General features: G+C 43.6%; 1 pseudogene; it reads right to left on the bottom strand.

Annotated features, from left to right (window-relative positions):
- Window positions 1-3424: 3424 nt before the first annotated feature.
- LOC137668057 (ovomucoid-like) lies at window positions 3425-7688 on the bottom strand (annotated as a pseudogene).
- Window positions 7689-8776: the final 1088 nt, after the last annotated feature.

Here is an 8776-nt window from a genome sequence, read left to right on the forward strand (position 1 = left end):
GCTGCAGGTAGCTCTTTAGTCCAAGCCAAGCGATCTGTGCAGGAGATGTCGTCTCAGCACCGGAGCCCGCAATGCGGACACAGACCTGCCTTTCGGTGTATTTATGCGCCCATATGTAGCCGTCCTCATTCCCCACCTTAATTGTGAGAACTTCTCCACTTCGTTTCTAAAGCCATTATTGGTCCTGGCCGTGTTTATGGTGCTTTAGGAATGCTGCCCTGTCCACATCAAACCTCGAAAGGGCTAATTATGTGAGTGATAGACTCAGGCTTGTAATTCCTTTTTTTTTTTTTTTCTAAATAGTCACAAGATTCTCACAAGGGTGAATTTTCAAAGCAGTGATTCATTGGGGAAGCTGGTAATTTTCATTCTCTGGGTCCTCGCTGAATGCCAGCTCCGAGGCTTTGAGTGCAGCGTGATGACACTCACTAGACGTTACGAAATAAATCACAGCATGAGAATGTGTTGTCTGTGAAACCAATTATACGTTGTTCCCTGGCTATTTTTGAGGATGGTTCTAAATTTGTTGGGTTGGGGTGGAGAAGCGCTCCGACATGACACGCTCTCTTTGCTGTGTGCACAGTCCCAGATTGGACTGCTGACTCTCCTCCCTGAACTATTTAAACTCTAGCTGTCAATATTTTCCAGTTTTTTGCATTCACAAACATATGTTAGGGCTCCGCTCCCACAGCAAGCGGCGATGAAGGGAATTTGACGCAGTATTCAGAGACTTGAGCTCTATTTCCAGCTGAGTCTGTGCAGGGATTTGTGTCCAGCTGCACCATTTGCAAAATATCTGTTCAGATAAGAAAAAGCTTAAAATTTTAGTATGCTTGCCTAAGGAGACAAGGCTTAGGAGAGCAATGTGTATAGATATATCTGTTTAATAGTTTCCCCCAGTAAATTTTGAATCTGAAACTGGTTCCAACCAAATTCGACATAGGAGTGAAAAAAATTTTTAAAAAACAAAATATTTTTATACATTTTTCTAGCAAGAGAGGAAAGATGCTACTAACATCCTCAGCCAACAAGGGAGAGAGTTTCTGCAGGAGAGCAACATTATGAACGCCCTCCATCTGGAGAAGCATCAGAGTTTGCAGCTTTCTAGACATCTTAAAATCCTCACAGCAGAGAAACTGTGACTGACAGGTGAATTCTCAGATTTCTATTAAGGGTGAGCTCACGACACAGCCTCTCATATAATTCAGTTATCAAGTCAGTCAGCCACAGCGCCGTTCAGAATCACACTTAGTTCTGCCACTTGCAGCACTACTTGTTTGCCTTTTCTAGTTTCATACGTCACTGCTCACGACCACAGCCTTAATGCCTCACATCCTTTATCTCCCCAAACGTTTCGGTTGCTGCAGCATAACTGACTGGCTAAAGCCTTAGTAAACGTACCGCAGGGACCAATCCCTTCTGAACTGGGGAGAGCAAGAGACTAAATTACCAACCAGGTGATTATCATTATTACCTCTTTCCACTTCTTTACAACATCTGAAACAGGCCACTTGCTGGCATAGGTGAGGGAATTCTTCTGTCCCTCTGACTTCTCTGAAAATCAGGGATAGAAGAAGGGCACCTGGACCTTCCTTTGCAGTCTAAGGGGTGTAGTTGGGCAGAGTCTTGCTGGTGTCAAGCAGAGTACTTACCTGTGCTGGGCGAATATTAGTCTTATATGATACAAATCTTTCCATCTTCTAAAGAGTTCTTGCTTAGAGGCTCATAAGGCATCTAGGATACAGCCATAAACCCAGTACTTGCCATTTGCCCTCCCTTTCCCTGCAGGGGAGCAGCTCTTCTTTGGGCTTCTCCAAAGCCTTCTGAGCTCCTAAGCAAGTATCTGGGCTCCTCAGGCAGAAACTACCACTGCAGAGGAGGCTCACCATAGGATCTTGCAGTTGAAGACAATTTCCTGCTATGGCCAAAACTCCACTAGTCTGTGGCCACCCTATAAAACTCTTGGCCAAAAAGAAATTATAGCAGAGCTCTGTCCTGTGCTGACAGGTCTCTGTTCACATCCATTAGCTGCTTAGACTGTTCCTATTTTTCACACACACAGAGGCAGGTAAGCAGTGAGGACTCTCATGGCTCTCCAGTTTGTCTTTTCTTAAGAGCAGGCACAAAGGCATGATGTGATTTATATTGCTTGCACTAACAGAAAAAAACCCTGAAAATAAATTCCTTCCCTCTTCCTAGGACAGAGCATTGCTCTGTGCCAGTACGAGGGGATGGACAAGCCTCTTATCTTCTGGTGGGAAGCACCTACAAAATTCCTGGTCAATAAATTATCTACTTCAGGAAACAAGACCCAAAGAAAAGGCTTGGAAGTCACAGATTTTGTCCTAAATATCAGCCTTAGCCACAGATATTCTTGCTACATAACAAGAGATTGGGAGGTGGAGAAAGGAAGAGGAAGGGAGTGTGTGAGCATTTGGGACTTTTTGCCTGTGCTGTTTGCGTATTAACTCCTTGACTCACCCAAAATGATGGCACTCTTTAGGCTCCCACAAAGATGTTATCTCCGTACCATTTTCCCAACATAGAAAGCATCTTGGAGCTACCAGCACATCTTCTGGCCCTTCTTTCCTGGAGTTAGAAAATCCAAGGCCCTTTCCTGAAGGGTCTCCTGTTCTACCTCTGCCTCAAATACCCAAGTACAACTTTTCAGATCTCTTCTCTAAGAAGCTGAAAGCCCAAGCCCAATCTAATTTCTCCTCAGGTTCTCATTAGGCTCATTACCGCCTTGCTTACCTTGCTGCAATTTTCTGCTGATCAACACAGGCTCGATGGACACACCCTTCAAGGAAGCAGCAGTTCCTAATTTTCTTCCCTATGAGATAGCCTCCTCCCTTTGCCATAAGCCTCCTTTTTACATTGCACTGCCAGACCTGCCCCTTGCCCAGGTGTGACCAGGTAGGGCTGACCACGGCCACCTCTCTCTTTCACACTTCCCCAGGGCCATCCCCCTATGCCAAGGCCCCTAAAAGGACCAGTTCCTCCAAGACTCGGTGCTGTTACAAAGTCAAATCTATTTACACTCTATAAGACACCGGAATTAGGAAAGTGGCAGTATCTTATAGCAGCTGGGTTTCTCTTCCAGTGGTTTGATGTGGAGTGACGTACTCTCGTGAGGGCTTGGGCTGATGTGTGATGGGCGGTACACTTCGCTCTTTATTGTGGTTTATTTCACAACTTCTCCTGACTGACAGATAAGTACCTAAAAGCCTGAAGACCATTACCTCTGCCCTGGAAAAAAAACCAACAAAAACCAGTCCATGGCAAAGAGAGTGGCTGCGTTTAATTTATTGATCAATCAAAGCAGAGACCAACGTGCAACAGTCAAGGGAGCAGGGAAGAGCGTGTTTGATTGATTGCAGGATTTGTAAGGATAAAATCAGCATGAAGGTTACAGCTCGAGTGCTCAGCATTCACCACGGTGTTGAAGGAACAGAGTTCCCTGGCTCTGCCTGAAGAGAAAGGAGGAGACCAAAATTACGGACGTGGATCTCAGTTTTATGGTCTAACTTTACCCAAATAAGCCAACGCTTCCATGCTCTCCAAGTTATAAAGTACTTCACTTAATGTTTCACCTCTTTCCTGACTCCCCAGGTTACACACTTTCTCGTGTGAAAGAGATTTGGGACAAACCCCATAATTTTGGACACCTCCTACGGTCACAGTTTAAATTGGTCTGGCAGGGAGGGAGTCAGCAATGCTATGAACCTGCAAACGGGGAGCTGGATTTAATTGCAAGGGAAGGAGAAGACGCACTCGGGCTTAAGATCTTCAGTGCCTGGGGGGTAACCTAGGAGTAAGTGTCGGGAGACGAACATGGAGCAGGGATGCATTTACTGAGGGGCTAACGGGAGCTCCGGGGCTTCCACACCAGCTGCTGCTGATGCATGCGTACTCCAGCTCCTCTGGCTTCACGGCTACGCGGTGAGCTCCATACTTACAAAACTGCATTGCAGAACTGGCACTTGTTCCCATAAGTTCTGCCATCAGAGCCACAAAGGGGGTTATAGTCAGCAGTGCATATGAGATTGCTACCCCTCTGCTGACTGTCGCTGCAGTCAATCTGCTAATAATGGAGAAACAACAGGTTTTAGAGCTTGTGTTCCCTGTATTTTCCTACATGAATGCTTTATATTTATTTAATGTTTATGATACAGCAAAGCATAAAAGTACTTTTCAGGTACAGGGCTCTGTTGTTCTAGTGACTCTGCAAACTCAAAGGCAGAGAAAGTGCTTGCCTCAAGCAGTCTGAAGTGGGGAGAAGGCAGGGGGAAAAAATCTAATAAATACTATTATAAATAGCAAAATGACCGTGCTGATACTTCCAGACTGGCCCTCCCACTGCCTGCTCTGCTATGGTTCAGCAGGCTGGCAGAGGCAAGCGTACAGAAAGCGGATGGTCTCAAGCCACACTGTGGAAAGTACTGCCATCCGAGGAACCACCGCTGCTAATAGTGCTGGTAGTATGTGACCCTCCTGCTCTCCTGCAAGAGGGATGAGGCAGCACCTCTTGCTCAGCCCCTTTCCCCGTAAATGAAGGTCTCAGCACCTGCTGCCTGCTACGTTCCCAGGTCAGAGGGGGGGCTGCATATCTGAGTCACGGATTTGGTTCAATACCCTTTGACCCTGGCATACTTAAATATTTTCCTCAAATCCCATTTCCAGGCCAAATGCACCAGGAAAGTGCAGGCGTTTCTATTATTTAGTTATGATTCAGTGAATTTGTGTTGTAAAATGTATGGTAACAGCAGTTAAGAGTGCAGATTTCGGAGCTTTACCTGGGAGCATTCTCCAAAATTGCGCAGGTTTAAGTCCAGTCCATTCCTTTGGAAAGAAAGCGAGTTGAGAATGAATAAGCACAGCCGCTTCACAAGTCAAACTACCTCGTTACGCTCTAATTACCAGCACAAGCACCTACTGATCCAGAAACCCCTCCCGTGACCCAGCCCCTTCACTTACGCCAGGGCGTTGCAGAAGGTGCACTTGTTTCTGTAGGTAACCCCGTTGGTGCCGCAGATGGGTTTGTACTCCAGGGTGCAGGGGATCGCACGACCACGGCTCGATCTCAGATAGCCAGTACAGTCGAGCTGAAACAGTCGTAGAACAACATCTTAATCTCTGCTCCCCTCTGCATCAGTCCTGTGTCATGAAGCACGGTGCAAAAGACATCTCCCTTCTCCCCAGAGCTGCAAGGGGAGAGGAGCTTCCAGCCCCAGTGTGGTGGAGTTGAAGGAGCACAAACAGTTGAAATCCTGCACATGGGTACAGCATGACCCTGGAGTATCTGTGTTTTCCTGTCCTGAGGTCGGCTTCATCCCTATCATCTTGGGGATTTTCACCACCAATGCCACCATGAAGAATCTTTGCCTAAAACGCCTTTATGCTGCAGCAACTTTTGCTGCGAAATGTCAATACGACTTGAAAATGGAGTTTACGCTCACCTCGGTGTTTCTGCAATTACTCTGAGTGTACTGAAATGGAAGTCATATTATGTTAAATTGCACAGCCAGAGTGTTTCTTTACTTTCTCTCTCTAAACTAAAAATAGAGATACTTCTCCACTTCACGGTAGCTCCATATATTGGTAAACTTTATGGTAAACATTCTGATAGAATCGGGTTTTCTGTTAGAAAATTACAATTTAGTCACAATCCAAACTTCTGCTGGGAATTTCTTAGCCTATAAGTCTAAGCCTAAAATGAAGTGTTTTGATAACGCTGAAGTATTATTGAAATAAAAAATTTCCGTTCTTAAGTCTGGTGTTACACACAAGATAATATTTTAAAACTCACTGCTTTTAACTGTTCAAGCAAAATTTAAAAGAAATTCTTCCAAATCTGAAATTCTTCATTTTCATTCCATTTCTGACAGTTTGAGATTGTGTGGTTTTAAGACAGAATTAATCCTAGGCAAGGTTTCTGTCTAGCTCTCTGCCAACATTTCACCCACCACTGCTCAGCACAGTAGGAGAAGGACCTGATCTCAGACCGTACCTTTACACATCTTCCATCATGCTTCTTATCAATGGCTCGGTTACGGCTAGAGGGAGAGAGAGAGAAGGAAAGGAAGGATTAATCTGTTGATACCATGTAGTCATCTCACTCATTAAGTCTGTCCACTCGTAAAGCCCCAGTAATTAATCACATTCAGGAGCTTTGACACGGAAGATCGCGGGCATTAGGGAAGACAGAAACTTATGAAAAATCTAGTCCATCCCTCCATTAGTCACAACCCTAAAGGCTTTTGCCTGCTGACTGGACTGGCACTGTAGGTAATCGGGAGACCTTATACTCACAGGATGGCTCTGCAGAGGGAGCACTCGTTGGGGTAGGTCACGTTGTCGGTCCCGCAGACGGGTTCGTAGTTGCGGGGACAGGCAAGGTCCGTTCTTCCATTCAACGCATACATGCCGCAGAAGGCCTGTTAGAGAGGACTAGTAATGTCTCTGAGTGGAGAGGAGGGTGTCCTGGCATTAATTATGTTTTCGCTGCGTTGGGAGACTACTGTTGGTCATTTTTTTTCTCCATCGTTCCTCCATGGTGAGGAAGAGAAGGAACAAAATACACCATGTTTCTTACAGCACACAAAAGCACTTTTCCCCTATTAAGACTTTATGTACTTTTGGCAAGAATTGTGGGCAAAAATTATCATTCCTTGGGTAATCAAGACAAGGAGGATACTTAAGCAGTTATTCAATAGTTGTATATATTTTTCTGCTGGCACTCTGTGCTGCGATGACTCTCCCTTTACATTATTAATCACTGTCTTTTTTATCATCAATATGCTAAGTTATCTTTCTCTGACAAAGATATTTTCTTATTTGGGGAAAAAGAGGTGGTATAATACTTAGGGTCACTTTTCCTTCTTCCTTTCTCCCTCACTCTCCTTTTTTTTCTTCCTCAAGCCTTCCCTAGGATACAGCATGTGTATGAATTATTCATCTAGACTTAGAAATCAAGACTAAATGACAAAGAAGGTGTATTACTCACCCGTTGTTGAGCAATAACAATATCTACAAAAAAACCAGACATTATAAAATGTAAAAATTGTACAACATCCTTGGCTAAAATTCCTTTGGAAACATGAATTTCCCAACAGAGTAACCAAATACACTTTCTCATTACTGTGAAGTGATTGTTTTCCCAAATGCTTATCTATTCCAAGTAAACAAGAAGTTACATACTAAGATTTAAAAAAATCAATTATTTATGAAACCAGAAATTTTGACTCCCTAAAGAAGAAATAGGACATAAACTGTTCTCCTTTTGCAGCACTGTTATCCTCACTAAGGCTCATAAGCTTAAATCAGGAAAATGCATCCTACCAACCTATAGCATTTATCTGCACAAGGATAAAGTTCATTAAAAGAGAGCTCACGTACTACTAAATCATCACATCTCCAAAAGGCTGAACTCTCCTTTAGGATGCATATATAAAGGCAAAGGTTCAGGAGGACTAGAGATACTGGCATAGACTGTAACAAAAACAACTTACCAGAAAGGCAGCTGAGAAGCACAAGCCCAAGAAGGGCAATGCTTCTTGTTGTCTTCATAGCAGAGATGATTGTATAGTCTGTCACTTGCAAATCTGTCGCTGTTGAGTTCAGTAGATGGTTCTCAGCCTTCTCTCTCTGCACTACATATATACATCTCCCTCCCCTTGTGAAGTCATCCCATAAAGCAATTATTTGCTCTGCAAACTAAGAAAACTGTATTGATTATTGAGTTGAGCTCTAAAGAATACTTGTTTGTTAGAGAGATGCCCAGAAGAATGAAACAAAAATGTGAGCTACACCCAGCTTGTTAACAAAGGCACCCTGCTGTACAATGAGTGATTTGTACTTTCCAAACAAGAGCACTGTCTCAATAGTAGATGTTGTGAAATTACGTATGGAAGTTGGTAAAGCAAAAAAAGCCCATTTGTTGAAACTGTTTGAACTTATGCACACCGTATTACATACACTAGATGGTATTTGGGCTGTAGGAGATTTGCATGGTACACCAGAGTGGGGGGACAGCAGCATGGGACACTCTAAGAAAGATTTTACAGCCATAAAATCTGGGATTTGGCAGGCATCAGTGTACTTCAAAGATGCTGAGGGCTCAAGGAATCTCTCCACACGCTCTCCTGTTGTTTCCTGGTACACTGGATTTCTCACCAACAGGAGGGAAATAGTCCTCACAACAGGAAAGCATTACCTAGAACTTCAGAAGTTCATAAGATGTTTCCATGTAGAAGCAAGAGTTATTCATCTGTTGGCAATGGACATGAGTCTGATTAAGAAATGATGAGAACAAGTAGCCTTAAATCTGGAGTGAGATAATGTTTCCTCTTAATGGCAAGCGAGTGGCGTTCTGTGCAGGTGAAATGGGCTTCTTTGTACTAAAGACGTTCATGAAAATTTTGCAGCAGCTGAAAACAGAAGGTGAGTCCTTACGCTCCCCCTTTCCCCCTCTATTATATGGCATTAAATTTAGAGTGTCAGCTGAAAGTCGTGTTTTAGGGAAGATAAGTGAAGAATAATGTGCTATGCTCTGATAAGTGGTTCAACTTTATCACAAGGGTATGGAAAAACAAATAAGGAATATTGCATAAAATAATACATTTTTGATTTAAGGTAGTCACAGAAGGAAGTGAGGGATGGAACATATCTGTGCTTTAGAAGAAGCTTGATTCATACATGTGGCTTAAAGGCAGCCTGAGTTTTAAACAGAAAATCAGAATTGTTTTTCTTATTATCCTGGGAGACGTTCAAGTCT

This window comes from Nyctibius grandis, chromosome 10 (assembly GCF_013368605.1).
Source record: "Nyctibius grandis isolate bNycGra1 chromosome 10, bNycGra1.pri, whole genome shotgun sequence".
Classification (NCBI taxonomy): domain Eukaryota; kingdom Metazoa; phylum Chordata; class Aves; order Nyctibiiformes; family Nyctibiidae; genus Nyctibius; species Nyctibius grandis.